General features: G+C 42.7%; 1 protein-coding gene across 4 annotated transcripts in view; it reads right to left on the bottom strand.

The window, feature by feature from the left end:
* Fam222b (family with sequence similarity 222, member B) overlaps positions 1-17,071 on the bottom strand; it is a 72,355-nt gene that overhangs the window by 28,413 nt on the left and 26,871 nt on the right. The window contains exon 1 of one of the 4 annotated variants that reach the window (XM_005402711.2): positions 12,250-12,395. The exons of 2 other annotated variants lie outside the window; for them this stretch is intronic. The gene's annotated coding sequence lies outside the window, so the exon portion shown is untranslated. Of the gene's footprint in view, positions 1-12,249; positions 12,396-17,071 lie in introns of those variants that run through there. One more of the 4 variants, XM_005402713.2, reaches the window with a different exon arrangement.

The following is a 17,071-nucleotide window of genomic DNA, read 5'->3' as shown; positions in this document are numbered from 1 at the left end:
ATTTACCAGATTGAGATGGAAAGGTAAAACTGGTGTAATGAAAGCCACACAGCTGTAAAACTAAATGACACGTTCAAAAAAGCATAGTCTGGTATACAGAATAAGAAGTTGGGTATACATATAAGCCTAGAGATGAGCCTGAATTACCAAGATATATTTCATACTAGAAGAACAGAATAGCAGGCTACTAGAGCTGTGCTAGTTTCACTCTCAATGCTCTTACCATTAAAATGGCACAAAAATAGACCCAACACCTTACAAAAAAACTGACAATTATATGAAGTTATATTTGTAAATTGCTTAGTACAGGGTTCATGTTCAACAGTTATAGAGTCAAGCATGGTGGCACACGGTTGTAATCCCAGCACTTGAACGGTGAGGTGGGAAGAGTGAGGGTTTAAGGCCAGCCTGGGCTACAAGGTAAGACTTTCTCCCCCTATCCCCCCTGCTGCAAAAAAGCCAGATGTAGTGACACACACCTATGGTCCAAATACTTAGGGGCTTAAATAAGGGGATTTTGGATTTCAGATTAGCCTAGGCTACCTAATGTTTTGTTTTTCTACTTCTTTGTCTTTTTGAGACAGGGTGTCACTATGCAGTTCAGGCTGGCCTTGAGCTCACTTGTAGCCCAGGCTGGGCTTGAACTCATGGTGATCCTCTTGCCTCAGCCTCCTGAGTGCTAGGATTACAGGCGTGCGCCACTATGCCTAGCCTCAAAATAAAAACTTTAAAAAAGGGATGGGATTATTAGCAAAGTGCAAAGGCCTTGGGTTCAATGCCCAGTGACAACAATCAAAAAAAACTCTGATAAAAATTTGTAACCCGGGCTGGTCTCTAACTCACAACGCTCCTCCTGCCTCAGCCTCCTGAGTGCTGGGATTACAATTGTGCACCATGACACCTAGCTACCTAGTGTTTTCAATGCCAACCTGGACTACATAGCAAGACCTATTCTTTAAAAAATGATTTTTAAAAAAGAGAAACAACAGCGCTTGCCTATAACCTTAATACTTTGGGAAACTATGGCAATTAAACTCCAAGTCTTTTAAAACATGAAAGGGACTGGTGATATAGCTTAGTGTTAAAGCAGCCATGGGTCTGATCTCCAATACCAAAAAAAAAAAGGGAGACAGAGAGAGAGAAAACTATATTGCTAGTTAGATTTTACATTGCAAATCATGGGAAACAGGGATAGGTTTTAATGAGAGTAACAAAATCAGATGTCTTATTTTAAATAAGTGTGAAACACAACCTCGAGATGGCTGAAGCCAGTGACTACAATGATACGAAAGCAGGAGATGATGAGGATCTCAAATAAGACAGTCATGAGAGGGTTTTCACACAAAAGAGAGAAATGCTTTATCTCTGAACCCGAGATCAAAAATAGATTAACAGCCAGGCGTGGTGGCGCACACCTGTAATCCCAGCACTCGGAAGGCTGAGGCAGGAGGATTGTTGCAAGTTCAAGATGCGTGGGCTACAAAGTGAGCTCAAGGCCAGCCTGAACTGCATAGCGAGACCCTGTCTCAAAACAGACCAAAAAAAAGAAAAAAAAAGTCTAGAGAAAGATAATTTTAAGTGAACATACAGAACAATCTGAGCTTATTCAACAATGGCATAACACTACAAACACTGAATCAAAAGCAATGACCATTCATCAGGAATGATGGAAAATGGTTTATTTTCAATAGTTAAGAACTCAAGTTGGGCGTGGTAGCACACAGGTAAGGCTGAGGCAGGAGGATCACTGTGAGTTCGAGACCAGCCTGGGCTACAAAGTGAGTTCAAGGCCAGCCTGAACTGCATAGTGAGACCCGGTCTCAAAAAAAAAAAAAAAAAAAAAAAAAGAATTTGAAGTAGATCACTACTAAATCCAACTTCTAGATTCTATGATTCTAAATCACTTACAAAGGATTTTTATAAAGTTATTAACAATGCCTTCCATTTGTAGAGAACTTTACAATTCCTAGAATACTTTCACATTGACTCCCTCACTTAATCTTTTCAAATGCCCTATAAGTTAGTCTGGGCATGTATCACTATTCCCATTTTCAGACAGAGAAACTAGAAACTACACAGCGTAAGAAACCAGTCTAAAGACACAAAGCTAGGAAGTACCTAGACTATGCCAGGTTTTCGGACACTTAGGTTTTTGCTATTCCACTGTCACCACTGCCTCCCACATAGTCCCACTGTTGCAAATCCACCCTGACAACCCATCCCTCTTTGGCCAGCTGTTCAGTGTTTATGCTTAAAACCAGGAAATTTTTCTATGTGTCTTATATGCCTTGCCCAGGAGCTTCAGCCTATTTCTTTGTTCTCTTTAAGGTGAATAAGAGCTAGCTGTTATCTTTAAGTAGTGGTCTTCCATATTTACACACTATGCTTATCATTTCTCTCACCTAGGCCAAATTAATCCCAATTCCTTGAAATTTTTTCATATTCTTTCCCTAACACTGGTTGGTAAATCCAATCCTCCCAAACAGAAGCTGAGAGAGTTTACTTCAACCAGACCTGTAGAAAAATGCGCGCCTGCCTGGCAAGCGCAAGGTCGTGAGTTCGGTTCCCGGTACCGGAGAAAAACCAAAAAAAAAAAAAAAGCTAGTTTTTCAAGGTGGGCATGATGGCACACCCCTGTAATCCCCAGCACTCAGGAGGCTGAGGCAAGGAGGACTGTCCCAAGTTCAAAGCCAGTGTGAACCACATGGTGAGTCCAAGACCAGCCTGATATACACAGTGAGACCCTGACTAAAAAAGGCAGGGAACTAGGTGTAGTGGTGGAACCCACCTGTAATCCTGTACTCTGGGAGGCTGAGGCAGGAGGACTGCTGCAACTTCAAGGCCAGTCTGAGCAAAATCAGCCTGAACTATATAGGGAGACCATGTCTCAAAACAAAGTGAAGTATGTTTCTATAATGTGGGAAAGCCTTTTAAGTGGTAATACAACAAAATCATACAAGTCTGCATCTACAGAAACACCGCTGTTTGATGTAATTCTTCACTTTGATGAAAACTAGCAATTCCCTGACTGACCAATGTTCTTAACTAGTTGTGAGAAACTGAGAGATGAGCAGATGTGGATGGTAGGGAGTGCAGAAAGTTGACAAAAAGAGTTTTGGAGGGCTACAAAATTAGCGCGCAGGTGGAAGTGGTACCAGTTTCTCATTACTACGTGCTCTAAGAACAATCTCCCATAACATGCTGTGAATGCGAAGAAGTTCAGCTGGGACATTTGTTCAGCTCAGAGATGAGGTAAAAACCAAAATATAGTTTGCTGGAAAAGCTTTGTTCCAACTTAGCTTTGCCAAAGGCTATGGAAATAGGCAAAGGACTTATCTTCAAAGGAAATGTCCCTTTTTTCTCGGGGGAAATATTCCAAGACAGTATCACACTCCATTTGCACCACACCTCACAGGAACTGAATGAAGCCCAAGCACTAAAAAGCACTTTGGTGAATGCACACGAACACCTGGCAAGACAGGTTAAAACTAGACATAGATTGTTCATTAATCCACTGGTTCTATTTTCAACTGAATGAAAAATGTTCTGGGAGAATGAGATAAGCAAAAGCAAAGAGTACCTTAACAGCTACAAAATGTCTTCACAATAGTGAAAAGGATTCCAGCTGAATAGCATGGTAATACAGAGGGCCCATTCAGGAAGCCAGGAAATGTGACTTTTCCATTGGTACACAGTGACCTACGATGAGCTGCTTTTACCATTTCATAGTCCTGACACTGCCTTCCTTTTGGTGCAGATTAAGTTCTATCCTTTATACAGCAAGTGGGAAAACAAATAAAATGCCAACGGTAAAAGTGCTTTAGCTTTTAGAAGAAATGAAACACAAAATCTAAGTTATAACTAATAACCCTAATGCTTCTCTGAAGCAGTGGGGATATTATTTAAGTCATCTCAATTCTGCAAATAAAATAAAATCTGACTTTCACTCAGCTCAGCACTGATCCTTAAAAGCACTCTGCTACATGCAAAGAATTAGAGTGATCAGTCACGGACACTGCCTTCTTGTGCAGAGTAGGGGATGCTAGAAACTAAACCTGAGGCTTTCACATAGCACTATAACGCCAGCCAGCCCTTTTTGTATCTTTTATGTTGACACAGGGTCTCGTTACATTGCTGTTGCCCAGGCTGAGCTGGAACTTGTGATTGTCCTGCCTTAGCCCCTCAGAGTGCCAGGTTTACAGGTTGTGCCCACCATACCTAGTTTCATGTAGAACTTTAAAAAGGCATATTTTGATTTTTGTTCTGAGATAGAAAACCATAAAAAGGCTTCAAAAGAATAGCCAGACATGATGGCACATGCCTGTGATCCCAGCACGCAGGGAGGCTGTGACAGGACGATCAAAACTTCAAGCCCAGCCCGGAACAACTTAGCACTTTAGGGCCAGGGCTATAGCTCAGCAGCACAAGCGCCTACCTGGCAAGCGTAAGGTCCTGAGTTTGAGTCCCAGTACCCAAAAAAAAAGAAAAATTAGCACTTTAGTGAGACCCTATCTCAAAATGTTAAAAATCAGGCCAGGCATCGTGGTGCATACCTGTAATCACAGCACATGGGAGGCTGAGGCAGGAGGATCACTGTGAGTTCAAGACCAGCCTGGGCTATTAAGTGAGCTCAAGGCCAGCCTGAACTGTAGAGCGAGACCCTGTCTCAAAAAGAAAAAAAAAAAAAAAAAAAAAAAAAAAAAAATAGAAAAAAAGTTAAAAATTGGAGGTGGGTATGGTGGCATACATCTGTAATCCCAGCACTCAGGAGGCTGAGGCAGAAGTATCACCACCAGTCTGAGGCCAGCCTTGGAGACATAATGAATTCAAGGCCAGCCTGGAATATACAGCAAGACCCTGTCTCAAAAAAAAAGGGGGGGGCGGGGGTGGGGTTTGGGGATTTAGCTCAGTGGCACAGCGCTTGCCTGGCAAGCACGAGGTCGTGAGTTCAATTCCCCATACCGGGGAAAAAAAAAAAATCCAAGTCAAAAAGTCCTAGGGATATATGGTCCACTGTGAAGGCCTTGGGTTCAATCCCTGGTACCACAAAAACATACATACATAAATACATCAATAGATAAAACAAAACGAGAAGCAGGTTAACACTGTCCTACCTACTAGCATTTAAATAAATACTCAGTCTCTAACCCTAAATCCCCAGCTTTAAAGTGATAATTTGTAGCACTACTTTAATCACAACCTGACTATTCAAAATGATTTCTTTTTTTTTATTTTAATTTTAATTTTTTTGAGGTAGTGTCTCACTATGCTGTTCAGACTGGCCTTGAACTCACTTTGTAGCCCAGGATGGCCTTGAACTCACAAAGATCCTCCTGCCTTAGCCTCCAGAGTGCTAGAATTACAGGTGTGTGCCACCACATCCAGCCCTCATTTTGGCAAAAGGCTATAATCCTTAGCACGTTAGAAGAATTTATTTTGGTAAGCCAAATACTACAAGAGGGTTTTGCTTCTTTGGTTTTGCTCCTACAGCTCACCCATATACAATGACTGATTTGCATTTATAGAAGATGTATATAAAGAAGATATGCTTCAGGGGTGGGGATGTAGCTCACAGGCAGAACACTTGCTTAGTATTTGTCACCTCAGGGTTCAACCTCCTGCACTGCAAAAGAAAAGAAGAAGGAAGGAGAGGGAAGGCAGAGGCCAGGAGCGAAAAGAGCTAGTGTATTGCTGATGTATGTAATTGTATGATTACACACATACATATGTAATGGTATGATTTATTTGGAATCTGCAAAGGACCTCAGAACAATAAGGTAAAAATAGTCGGGCGTGGTGGTGCACGCCTGTAATCCCACCACTCAGGAGGCTGAGGCAGGAAGATCGTTGCAAGTTTGAGATCAGCCTTGGATACAAAGGGAGCTCAAGACCAGTTTCAACTACATAGTGAGACCCTGTCTCAAAAAAAAAAAACAAAAAAACAAAAATATATATATATATATATACAGTATAGGGGGTGCTGGAAAGAGGTGGGGAGGTTGGGGGTTGGGTGGGGGTCGGTATAGCTCTTCTGCAACCAGGATGTCCATCTTCTGCTCTCAGACATCACAGCTCCAGGTTTTCAGGCCTTCAGGCTCTTGAGACTTAACAGTGGTCTCTTCCTGCTCATGCCTTCAGGGCACACCCACACCTGTAACCTCCACATCTGGAAGGCAGAGGCAAGAGGGTGGAAAATCTGAGCCCAGACAGGGCCATTTAGCAATTTAGTGAGATACTGTCTCAAAACAAAAACAAAGCTGCAATACCCAAAACAAAAAAAATTTTAAGGGGCTAGGAATGTAGCTCAGTGCAAAGGCCCTATGTTCAATCATGACCAGCACCACCAAAAATGAAAACAAAAACAAAAAACCAAGAATTAGACTATATGTTAATCAGCAAAAAACTTACTTCAAGTTCTGACTGCACCTTGGTAAAGATACCCTCATCCTTTTCATCCAGGCTGGAATGTAACAAACTCAGTCTATTAATGGATTTCATCTAATCAGCCTATGCTCTCTTCCTGGGCCCCATCAATTCCAAAATAAAATAAAATTTCAATTTGGTTTATATCTCTTAGGTCCACTGTCATGATGGCCAAGTGGTCTAAAGTGCTACATTCAGGTTTATGTCTTTTAACTCCTCCAACACCTTACCCCCCCGGGAATCGAATTCACGATCCTGTGCTTGCCAGGCAGGCGCTGTGCTGCTGAGCTAAATCCCCAGCCCCCTCCTCTCTGGATTGGTAATACTACCTTAGTCTTTGGATTCCTCTGACAATCAGTGAAGTTAAAAGCAGCCTCTCAAGGTAGAAAATTTCAGAACAACAACAAAAAAATTAACAGTCCTGAGGATTGAAAATAGGGCCTCACACATGCTAAACATGTACTCTACCACTGAGCTACATCCTCAGCCTTGAAATCATTTTAAATCAGCCCTGAAAGTTACTCAAGAAAACATGCACATTAGGGGGTAGTGACACACACCTGTAATCCCAGCACTGCGGAGGTTGAGGCATGAGGATAGCTCTGAGTGAGGCCAGCCTGGGCTACAAAGTGAGACCTTGTCTCAAAAAAAAACAAAAAACAAAAACCCAACAACAACAGTACACACATTAGATATTCAGAGAAGGAAAGAATTAAGACCTTGACTCTGGGTAGCTCAGTGGTATAGTGCCTGTCTAGCAAGCGTGAGGTCCCGAGTTCAATTCCTGGTACCAGAAAAAAAAAAAAAAAAAAATCCCTACATTGTTTTGGCCATTCACAGGGTATTCATTAGTTTTTGAAGAAGAACATGCTTATTTAATCCAATGGATGAAAACTACTCTAATGCCGGGCGGGGTAGCACATGCCTGTAATCTCAGCACTCAGGAGACTGAGGCAGGAGAATCACTGTGAGTTTGAGACCAGCCTGGGGCTACAAAGTGAGCTCAAGGCCAGCCTGAACTGCATAGCGAGACCCTGTCTCAAAAAGGCAAAAAAAAAAAAGAGAGAGAGAAAAAGGAAACTAATATAAAAGTATTAACTAGAAATGATTCTTGAGCTAAAGAAACTTGTCATAACCTTTTGTGAGTTGTTATACAAGTATACCCTATAATAATAACCATATTTAATGTCAAAGTATAATATGTACTCAAGGTATCAAAGAATCCCGTTAAGCCAGGCCTAGACTGTTTAATCTCATCAATTTACAGATAATGAAATCTATAATTAAAATTCTGAGATATGTCCAAACAAAGACTATCGGGTGTTCTTAGAATGTCAATATATAAAATTAGGTTTGGAGAAGGAAGCAAAGGCCTACATTCTACAAGTTCTAAAAAGCAAATGAACAATTTGAGTTTCTACTCAAAAAGGGGGGCGGGTAAATGTTTATATCAGATCTAGGCACAATGGCACATGTCTGTAATCCCAGCACACAAGGAGGCTGTGGCAAGAGGATCTCAAGTTCCAGCCCAGCCTAGGCCACTCAGCAATTTAGCTCTCTCATAATTAAAACAATTTTTAACAGGGTTGGAGATGTAGCTCAGTGTGAAGAGGCTGGGTTTAATCCCCATGCACCACACAAGCATCCATGGGTGCATACACATAAGAGTTTTTATCAGAAAGGTTACTTTCCTCTCAACAGCCCTGTCAAGCCCGTAATGCACGCAGTGTCACAGTCTGGAGAACTAACTCTGGTCTCTCCCCTTTCACTGCCAGATTGAACAGCTTTGAGGATAATCTCCCTCACTCTCCCAGAGCTCAATTGGAAGATTCATTATTTATGCCCTCAGCTGTTTACTCTGTCCTATTTTTCCATCCTTCCCGATCCACCGGCAGTGTTACCACTGGCCTGTTTCCAAAATGAATGCATTAGCGCACTGCCCTACTAGTTACAAAACCAAAGACAATCAAACACAGTGGTATCTTAATATTGGACAGCAACCTCACCCACCACTTGATCCAGAAAAGTTCAAGACAGTGCTGGCTCGGGTTACTAAAGGCTAAGTACAGGGCCAGGATTTAGCTCAGTTGTGCAGCACTTGCCTGGCAAGTGCAAGGCCCTGAGTTTGATTCCCCTAACCACGAGAAAAAAAAAAAAAAGGCTAAGTTCTCCTGGCTAATGTGAGATCATACATCACTCTAGCCCTTTATTTTGAGACACTAAGCAGCATATGTGCACATCCACAATGATTCTTAAAGGGAAATAACATTAGAAAGGCATAGGCCGGATGCAGTGGCACACACCTGTAATCCCTGCACTCAGGAGGCTGGATCAGGAGGATCTAGCAAATTCAAGGCTAGCCTTGGCTACAAAGTGAGTTCAGGGCCAGCCTGAACTGCATAGAATCTCAGCCTCAAAAAGATTAAAAAAAAAAAAGGCAGCTCTGGCCCTCATCAGAGCAGACCTGTAAACTATAGAAGATTAAACTGATTGAGATGCAATTTGCCTAGCAACTGTTTTAGGAAGAGTTCAATAACTCTTAGTAGTCAATGTGAAGACTTATCTGAGTGATAAACAGATTACAGACAGACTCTACTAAGTCCTCTACCCTCAGGATTCACTCACAAGAAGCTCAAAAGATTTAGCTTCTAAGAATCAAGCCCTGGGGAAGGTGTTTGTGCTTACACACAAAATACTGTCTCTGATACCTGACTAATAAAGCTGAAAAGCTAAAAGTTACCATCAGCTACATATTCTTATGAATGCATTCATTGTCCCTAAGTCTTTCACTTTAGAAGCATCATTCCCAGGTCTTTTGTGCCTCTAATATTTTTTCACCTTGAGTAAGCGTTTCCCAATTCCAAGCCTTAGAACACTCAAACTGATTATTATAAGAATTAAGTGATGCCAAGGGTCCAATATTTTCTTTTACCTTCTCAAGGGAATCATTTTATGTGTCTGATACCAATAGGGGATTAGGCTAGAGTCTCCAGTTAGAGAGAACACAGGGCCCTTATTCTTAACACATTCTAAGATGTGACTCACAGAAATAAACAAGATGGGTAAAAGCAGATTGCTAAAGAAAATAAAATCAGTTACTTTAACTTCAACAGCACTATGTCCACTCAACCTAAAGAAATACAAAAAGGCTTCACTTAATTATTTTCTTGAAGAGGACCAAATTTAAGAGGTTCCCTGCCTCTTAAATATCTGGGAATCAAAGTACATACATCTATGAAAAGTTCTATACATAGCCTTTTGTGTCTTGGGAAAAACTATTTGTGGACCCTCAATCACTTTATTATGTAAAATACGTACTGATTACACAAATCAGTAAAGAAAACAAGCAGGGCATGGTGATACACACTTGTAACCCAGCAGTTGGGAAGCTGAGGCAGGAGGATCTCTCAAGCTCCAGGCCAGCATGGGCTTACATAGTGAGTTCTAGGTCAACCTGAACAACAAAGCAAGAGCCTGTCTCAAAAACAACAATGAAAACAAAACAGAAGCAGACCTGGGTTTTGATGGTGCACACCTGTAATTCCAGCACTCTGTGGGGCTCCGGTAGACAGGTCACAAATTCAACCCCACCCTTGGCAACTTAGTGATTTAACAAGACCTTATCTCAAAATTAAAAAATTTTTTTCCAAAATTAAAATTTTTAAGAAATTGCCAAAAATGTAGCTCAGTTCATAAATAAATATTTAAAAAATAAAGTAAAAGGTAATGTAACTAAATAAAAATTTAAAAATAAAAGCAAGCAAGTAACTTTATAAAGCTTATCACCAGGTGTGGTGGTGCCCCCTGTAATCCCACTATGCCAGCCCTGGCCAGACTTTTTAAAATTCTGAGACAGCTGGTCAGACTTGGCGCAGGCCTATAATTCCAGCATGGGGAAGCTGAAGCAGGAAACTCACTGTGAGTTCAAGGTCAGCCGAGGCTATAGAGTGAATTCAAAACCAGTCTGAACTACTTAGCAAGACCTTGTCTCAAAAAATCAAAATAAATAAAATAAAATTCTGAGACAGGGTCTCTCTAAATTGCCCAGGCAGGGCTCTAAATGGGCGATTTTAAGACCTCAGCTTCCCCAGTGGCTGGGATTACAGACATGCACCACCACACCTGGCTCTTATTCTTTATAAGAGTTGTTTTCACCCAAATTGCTCCTGATTAGAGAGCCAATAAATTAATGCAAAAATATTATTTATCCAGCTAAAACTGTAAGACAGTGCCTGCATATCAATTCTCTTCAAAACTAGACTCCAGTTAGAACAATCTTTGGAAACTGAACCTGTATTACAAAAATAAACTCTGAATAATTAATATTTACCAAAGTATGGCCAAAAAAATTTATATTCATCCTTTTGACACTGTAGCTCTTCGATAATTCACACTGGGATAAACCTGGCTCAGGGGCTGGGGATTTAGCTCAGCGGCACAACACAGGCCTGGCAAGCGCGACGTCGCAAGTTCGATTCCCGGTACCGGAAAACAAAACAAAACAAAACAAAAAAACCCCTAGCTCAAATACCTTTGTTCGAAAATGCCCAGTTAAAGCAAGAGTGCCACGAACACTCCCACCCAATATACACACACAGTTGCTTCTATTGTCATTTTGGTCTTCCTTCCTTCCTTTCCTTCCTTTGGTCTTCCTTCCTTCCTTCCTTCCTTTCCTTCCTTTCTTCCCTCCCTCCCTCCCCTCCTTCCTTCCTTCCTTCCTTCCTTCCTTCCTTTCCTCCCTGCTTCGCTCTCTGTGTCTCTTTCTCTCTCTTTCTTTTGAGACAAGGTTCCACTATGTAGTTCAGACTAGCCTTGAACTCACTTTGTAGCCCTGGCTGGCCTCAAACTCACAGCGACCCTCCTGCCTCAACCTCCTGAGTGCTGGGATTACAGGGGTGCGGCACCACGCCCAGCCTTGGGCATTCTACTTTTGATTGATAACTTTCCTCTCAATTTAAGACATACAGAGAGGTTCCTGGTTTGGAACGGAGATGAGACACAAGTTCTTTAAGCAAGAGAAACAAAGGAACTAAAAAGAGAAATATTTAAATTTAAATTGTAATGCTACACCCATCCGAACTCATAGTCTGGGGAGGGAAACCTTTTAAAAATCAATAAAATCCATCTGGATTTTTTTAGGTTTGGTTTTTATAGTAGAAAGTATTCTCTCTCAGAATCTATTAACATAAGAAACAGATTAAAACTTTTAAGTCTCAGTAACAGAAAGGTAAGTTTGCCCACTCTAGTTCGGTTTCTCCACTAGGACTGCGCTATTACCAAATCGTACCAAATATACTCAGGGAAGCCACTTTAGCAGATTAACCATCCTTGACAGGAAGTGCTCCTTTTTTCACTCGAACCCCCTTCCCTTTCAGATTCTAGTGTTGATTACGGCAGTCAGAAAGAGGAAAATGATGAAGACAGCTTTAATGGATAAGCATCCTGCCCAGTTCCAAAAACCAACTGATAGTTGTTGATTTTTGTTTTTTGTTTTGGTTTACCACATCTAATGTCACATAAAGACTCTCCTCTTGTCTTTTCTTCTCTGTCCATTTTACTACTCGACCCACACATCAGTAAAAAGAGGTAAGACTCCTCAATCTCCTTACCCAGCGGCAGAGGTGAGATGGAGGGAGGGAAATGATCAAGGGTAGAACTGGAAAATCAAACGAACTGATAGGATATGGAGATCTTACTTCCCATTCCATTTCCCCTTTTCTCACAAGGTTAAGTAGGCTGAAGTCGGGATCGTGTTAGAAAAAGCACGCGCGCGCGCTCACACACACACACATACACAAGCACACACAAGCACACGCACACACACACCTTGCGCCTTGGAAAGGAGGTGAGGTTCGCTCCGCAGCGCTCTCGAAGGGGCTCTGGGCTCCGCCCCGCCCGCCTGGGACACCTCAGCCCAGCTTGCCCCGGCCCAGGGAGGATAGATGAGAAGGGGCTTCTAGCGGTCTTGGCAGGGGGAGGGGGAGACGGCTACTCCGGGAGCCAGGCTCTCAGAGCGCAGCACCCCGCGGTGCGCCGACACCCCCTCCCCCAGCCGGCTGCTGCTCGCTCGCCCTCGCCGCCGGAAGCCAGCCCCGCCCCCTCAGCGCTGTCCCGGCTCTCTAAGAGCACCCTCCCATCCGCACAGCCAATGGCGAGCCAAGGAACCAGCAGAGCGACTCGCCACGCAGCCAACCGGGGAGGCCCACTGGGAGGTCAGCCGCCAGGGATAGGCCAGCTACCCGTGGCCTCGGCCCTGGCCCGGCTCCTCTTTGTTAACGCTGCCCCTCTCTCTCCCGGCGCCCACCCCAAAGCTGCGAGCCCAGCATCCCGCTGCTGGGCCAGGTGACACCAAGCCCCTTCTCTTGCTCTTTTGCCCACTCTCTGTCTGGGTACTAAGTAACGCGCCCCAAAACCGGTGGAATCTGAGTGTCTCATACTTCCAAAGAAACTGCCACCAAGAGACTCCAGTAAAAGGATTTGTCTCTAGGTAGCTCTGCCTAGCTCTCCTTTTCTCAGACTAATCAACTGCACTCCCTCAAAACGGTGGATGATTTAGGTTTGCATATTAAATCAACTGCACACATTAGTTTTCCCTGTCAGAAACTCCTGCTTCCAGTGACGTAGAAATTAAGGGATGGGGGGGTTAATTCGGAAACTATGTATCTGAAGTTGATAGGGTGGAGGAGGAAACACATGAAATTGTTCGCAGAACACAAAAGCAAACCAACACACATAGTTGGTTCCAATTTGTGTCAGATACAAGACATCTACATCCAATTCAATCCAGGAAATCACTTCCTTCAAGGCTTCAGCAAAATCAGGACGCAAACACCTAGATTTCTTTCAGACTACATACCTAGTATCTGTACATACTCTCTGCAACTGACGGGCCACCATGTAACTGGTAGTTTATATCAAAAATTTAGCCGAAGGGCTGGGGATATAGCTCAGTGGCACAAGTGCCTGCCTGGCAAGTGCAAGGTCCTGAGTTTGATTCCCGGTACCCCCGCCCCCACCGCCCCGGCGGCAAAAAAAAAAAAAAAAATAGTTTGGGGCTGGGGATTTAGCTCAGCAGCACAGCACCTGCCTGGCAAGCGCAAAGTCGTGAGTTTGATTCCCGGTACCGGAAAAACAAACAAACAAACAAACAAAAAACCCCAAAAATACCAAAAATGTAGCCAGGAATGTAGCTCAGTGGCACAAGCGCCTGCCTGGCAAGTGCAAGGTCCTGAGTTCGATTCTCGGCACCAAAAAATTAGTTAATAAGGTCACTGTTAGGGGCAATGTTTCAGAATGGCATGTACTAAAGATTATAGTATATCGGGGCTGGGGATTTAGCTCAGCGGCAAAGCGCCTGCCTGGCAAGTACAAGGTCGTGAGTTCGGTTCCTGGTACCGGAGAAAAACCAAAAAAATAAAAAATAAATAAAAATTTAAAAAAACTTAAAAAAAGATTGTAGTATATTTATAACTCGTTCAAGAAAAACAGGGCTGTGGTGTAGGCTCAGAGGTAGAGCAGCCTGCTTACCATGGGCAAGCCCTGGGGTTCCATCCCCACACCAAAAAAGGTGGTCAAAGAAGGCTACTACCTAGATTGTTTTTGCCTTGGAGTACCAGGGACTGAAAGGAAGGGCTTTTCTCTGAGCTATATACCCAACACACACACACACACACACCACACACACACACATCTTTGAGACCAGTTCTCACTAAATTACCCAAGCTGGGCTCTAACTTGTGCTCCTCCTCCTTCAGTTTCCTAGGGTGTTGGGATTACAAGTGTGCACCACCACCCTTGGCTCTAAATTGTCATATTTTGTCCCCAGAGTTCTTGCAATTGCAGGATATTAAATATCTACATCACACACAATAACCTGCTTATTCACCATGTACTATTATTATCTAAAACAAAACAAGAGCTGGGGTATAGCTATGTGGTAAAGCACCAAACTCAGCATACATATCCAAAAATGCAGGGCTGGGGATTTAGCTCAGCAGCAGAGCGCCTGCCTGGCAAGCACAAGGTTGTGAGTTCAATTCCCGGTACCTGAAAAAAAACAAGGAAAAATAAAATAAAATAAAAATCAGACAATACTAAGTTTTAGTAGCTTCTTCATATGTGGAGCTCAAAGTATTTATTATATAATAACCTCAAGTCATGCTGGGTGTGGCGGCACACGCCTGCAATCCCAGCACTCAGGAAGCTGAGGCAGGAGGATCACTCCAAGTTCTAGGCCAGCCTGAGCTACCCAGTGAGGTCAAGGGAAGTGTGAACTGCACAGAAGGACTGTCTCAAAAAAAATAAATAAATAAAAAGGTCTCCCTGGGAGAGGGCAAGGATTGTATGACAGCTGCCTTTAAAGCCAGTTCAAAGATAGACCTGGTGTCAAATGCCTGTAATTCCAGCATTCTGGGATGTTAAAGCAGGAGGATCACAAATTGAAGCCCAGCCTGGGCAATTTAGCAATTTAGGGAGACCCTGTCTCAAAACAAAGGACTGGAGATGTAGCTTGGTGCAAAGGCTCTGGATTCAATCCCCAGCATGGGTGGGGAAGGTGCCAGTTTATTTTTGTAACCTGAATTAGAAGATGGGGCTAGGGCTAGGGATGTGCTCAGCAGCGCAGCACCTGCCTGGCAAGTGCAAGGCCCTGAGTTCGATTCAAAGAGTGAAAAAAAATAATAAAATAAAATAAAATAAAAGAGTGGGCTAGTTGTGGGGGGTTGGGGCAAAGTTTATTTGAGAAAGTAGAAGTGAAGAGCGGGAAAGAAACTGGCTCTGAAGAGTAATCTTGGGCCAAGTAGAATGAAAAAGAAAGTAAGAGCAGAGAAAAGTACGAGTCGTGTCTGGGAAACACTGTGGGCTACCATGGAAAGCTACAATAACTGGGCTAGCTTGTGCTAGTTAGATTCTGTATGAAAATAAAAAATGTGAAATTTTAAAATTATTTTAGATTCTGACAGACTGTATTACATAGCAATCATATCTCCACCCCATGTTACCCAGCCTGGCCTTAAACTTCTGGGATCAGAAGCTGGGTGACCAGGAATTCACATCTTTTTTCCTTTTTTTAAATTTTAAGTAGTGGGAATTGAACCCAGTGCCTGTGCCATATGAGGCCAGCACTATGCCACCAAGCTGCACCTACAGCTTATTTTTAAAGCATGTATGACTATTATACGACTGCAGGTCCAAGACTAACCTGTCAACAGTGAAAGGAAGACAAAAGAGGTAGAGGGGACTGATAACATTTTATATGTTTTATTTTATTTTCAAAAAATTTTAGCCGAGCATGGTGGCTCACACCAGCCTGAACTACACAGTAAGACCTTGTCTCAAAAACAAACAGTAATTTTTTCAGAAATTTTTGCAGAACTGGGGATTGTACCCAGGGCCTTTACACTGAGCTACATCCCCAGTCCTTACTTTTAGGGTCTCACTAACTTCCCCATGCTGGGCTCAAACTTGTAATCCTCCAACCAGTTGGCCAAAGTACTAGAATAACAGGCATGTGCCACCAGGTCCTGCTCAATTGTATAGTTTCTGAGTGAAATTCCAGATTTTTTTTTCATTGTTTTTAAACCCTATGTTAAACATCTTACTCTTATAATCAATAAAAGATATTAATTCCTGGTACCCGAAAAAAAATGTATTAAAACACAAACACCTCTCATATGGAAAAGAACATCAGGTTGGTCTGAAAATTATTTTAAGTAACATTCATCTAGTTTAGTTTTTTTCCGGTACTGGGGATTGAACTCATGACCTTGCGCTTGCCGGGCAGGCACTGTGCCACTGAGCTAAATCCGCAGCCCTATCCATCTAGTTTAATCAGTTTGCGCAATGTTATTTCTTGAGCACATTATTCTGCAAATGTCTCAAATGCCTTTATAAGCAAAAAACAAACAGAAACTTAAAAACATTGGCCAGATGAGGTGGCTCATACCTATAATCCCACTACTCAGGAGGCTGAGGCAGGAGTATCTTAAGTTGAGGCCATCCTGAGGTACATAGCAAGTTCAAGGCCAGTTTAGACTACATAGTGAGACCCTGGTCTCAAAAAACAAAAATAAACAAAATAATTGACTTTGACACTTAACTTACTCCAATAAAAAAAAAAGTATTCAACAGAACTGAATAACAAACACAAAACAGTAACAATGCTCTAAGATGAACAAGAAGCTAATAAGCACTCTTAAAAAGGCATTTTCCCCCAAAAGACCTACGAGACACAGAATTTAAACAGCCATCAAAACAGAGACTGTGCACACCAATAATCCCAGCACTCGATAGGCTAAGGCAGGATCACCATGAGTTCGAGGTCAGCCTGGGCTACATAGTGAATTCAAAACCAGTCTGAGGGGCTGGGGATTTAGCTCAACGGCAAAAGCGCCTGCCTGGCAAGCGCTAGGTCGTGAGTTTGATTCCTAGTACCGGAAGAAACACGAAAAACAAAACAAGAAATAAGTAAATATTTTACCAACAGAAAAAACAAACAAACAAAAAGAAAACCAGTCTGAACTACATAGTGAGACCCTGTCTCAAAAAACAAACCCCCCCGGGGCTGGGGATTTAGCTCAGCGGCAAAAGCGCCTGCCTGACAAGCGCAAGGTCGTGAGTTCAGTTCCCGGTACCGGAGAAAAACCAAAAA

The sequence above is a fragment of the Chinchilla lanigera genome, unplaced genomic scaffold (assembly GCF_000276665.1).
Source record: "Chinchilla lanigera isolate Chin_1 unplaced genomic scaffold, ChiLan1.0 scaffold00080, whole genome shotgun sequence".
NCBI classification, from domain to species: Eukaryota; Metazoa; Chordata; class Mammalia; order Rodentia; family Chinchillidae; genus Chinchilla; species Chinchilla lanigera.
This window is presented reverse-complemented; position numbering and strand designations above follow the sequence as displayed.